Raw genomic sequence first — 2,930 nt, 5'->3', positions numbered from 1 at the left:
TAATGGGTATCTATGTGTATGAAATAAGTTTCAGATTATCTCTCCTGAAAAAAAACCCCACACAAAATAAACAGAACAATAGCAGATAAAATCCTACCATCTTTGGAGGTGGCAATTAAGAAGTTTGACTTTTAGTACCACTTTGTTGTGAATACAGCAAGAGTTAAACTCCATTTTATAACATCACAAGAGAGACTCAACTTTCCTCTCTTACGAAGCAGAGGTTTCCTTTCAGCAAATGTGTCTGAATTGAACTTGCCTGTTCAACCAAATCCTAGTTTCAGTTTTGAATGCCCTTGTCTCTGTATCATTGAAGTAAAGATTTTTTTATGATTGATAATATAGTGAAATACTAACCTGTACCAGAGACAGAGGAGTAAAATAATATAATGGAGCGATGTTTTAGAGCTGGTATGTACAATAGAAAATACAAAAGGTTCTTTCAGTCTGTGATTAACTCCCACACAGCAATTAGTGGAAAAGATGAATATTTTAATGTACAGTAGCTACACCCAGCCTACTTGAAATCAGGCAGATCACCTTCAGTTCCTCATCTTTCTGGGAGAAATGTTGACATTAAAAACATGCAAACAAGTTCCACCTCATCCCCACTTGTTTCTGACTTGAAATTACTTTCAATGAGAAAGAAATGTAACATAAAAGGCAGTTCAGTATGTCAGACACAGAGTATTGTGGTTTTTATTTTCCTAAGTAAACTCTTTGTTTCACAATCTGCTGCTGAAAACAAGTTTTCCCTCTTTGCAAAGCAAAGCAGGACACGCTGTGCTGTGGGGCTAAAGCTGTGCCTGTTCCCCTCCTGCACCCCTAACCTGGCTACTGCACACCCCAAGGGGGTCCTGAGAGGGTAAGGAAGGAGGCTGTGGAGTTCTTCAGCAGAACTGGAGTTTAATCCTCCCACAAGTCCCTTTTACACTAGTTTGCCTCTGCCACAATATCAGTAAGTCTAGGTGGGTGGACAGTCTGACGTGTCTCTACCACCCTGCTCTGACCCTCACTTTCTCCTTCATGCAGTAATTCTTTCTGCATCCACTTCAGAGGATAGAAAATAATGGGCTTACATTTTGGCTAGACATTAGGTAACAATTTCTATTTTTAAGGAATAAGTGGTCTAGAGAGCACATGGAATTGCCATCATTGCAGGTATTAAAAAACACTCAAAGTGATGAGACAAATATCTGTCAGAACTGGTATAAGTATATTTTGCCTTAGGGCAAAGGATGGACTGGAAGACCTGTTGAAAGTTCTCCCAAATCTATTTTCTATTACTCCAATTTAAAATAAAAAGGCAGTAAAAGAGGATCAATATGAGAGCAACATGAGACTGGCCTTTTCTCCTGCATCCTGTAATTGTTTAATTACATTCCTGATAAAAGGCAAAATGTGCCTTGATTTACTAAAGTTTTAGCAAAATGTCTTCATAATATTATTAATGGATTAAGACCAACAAAGATTCGAATAAAAGCTGGACAAGCAGTAAGAAAAGTGCTGGAATACTGAAGACTTGTCTGGCTGCTGAGAAATGGCTGGAAATCTCTTGGGTGGATCCATCAGCATGTTTCCCATTTTGGAGGTGTACCAGCAGGAAGAAGAGCAAGCTGCACGGTGTGGAGCGATGTCAGGTCTCCGTTCTTGCTATTGAATTTTTGTTTTCTATTCAAAAAGCAAAATCTGGAAGTAAATTTTTAAAACCCTGTCAACTTGCTTATGTAAAACGCAAAGTGCTATTTGTTCTGGGAAGGCTGTTAGCTCACTTCCACTCTCCATCACACGCCTAATGGCTTTTCCAGCTAAACAGTGTATCATTTATGTTTCAAGCATGGCATTGTTTAGGTTGTCAGCCGGAATGAGGATGTGTAATTTTCCTTGGGCTGAAATAACATCTTCCGCGCCGGCACCATTGCATCTGCTCTTCTCCAACATATCTACGCTGACATTCTGTCACAGAATTGTGCATTGATGGTTTTCACAGGGAGAGGACATGCACAAAGAACAAATCTAATAAAATCTGCTATGTGCTTGCAATTCACATCCCGATAATTTCCAGTGATGGGAACAGCTTCCACAGCTCTGGCTGGAGCGTGAGCCGTGTGTGAGAGATACAATCCCGTCCTCCTCCCGGTTTGGATTGTATCAGTTGACTCCTGCGCATGGCAGGGGGTCAGAATGAGGTCCCTTCCAACCCAAACAATTCCATGGTTCTATGACTCAATCTAAAAGCTCCTCTGATTTCTAAGTCATCCTCATTTACTCCTAGATTGCTTATTTTTAGCGATACATACACCAGGAAATATGTGCTCTGTTTTAAAGCAGTAAAATAAGGATTTCAGGAAGTATATTTAACTGTGAAGACAATTATTCAATGTCAGATCTCAGTGGGTTGCTAACAATAGGTTAGATGATAGAAAAGAAATAAAAAATGATAGTAAAGTCACTGCAGCAGTTGTGCCGAATTGAACAAAACACTCCTCACTCCCATCTTGCTATTTAGACTGGTACAAAACTCACCACCCTTTCTACCAGCTAAGTCAGGGGATGCAGATCCAAGGTGTTGGCAGCTCACTCACAGGTTCCCAGAGACTTTTTATGTCCCTTCATGAACAAGGGGCTAAAGCTGCCTTCTAGTTCAGTGCATGTACAGTGCTTTGGTAACCTTGGGATAGATAAATATTTCGTAGGATGACAGCTAAAGGTCAGTACAGCTTGTTTAAGCTTCCTCTTGAGAGTGTCTGAATCTGCAGTAGTGGTTGACAACACAGGGTAGCAATGCTTACACCCAAGATGTATAATTATTTCTAAATTTAGCAGACAGTTATTATTAGGACAACAAAAGAAGTGTCATTATGGGAAATGATTTGAGATTAAAAATCAAAATACTGGGAAGATAATTACCTATTGCATAAGATGATTGT

This window comes from Corapipo altera, unplaced genomic scaffold, assembly GCF_003945725.1.
Source record: "Corapipo altera isolate COAL_440 unplaced genomic scaffold, ASM394572v1 65, whole genome shotgun sequence".
NCBI lineage: Eukaryota > Metazoa > Chordata > Aves > Passeriformes > Pipridae > Corapipo > Corapipo altera.
The sequence above is the reverse complement of the archived record's forward strand: the minus strand, read 5'-3'. Positions refer to the sequence as shown.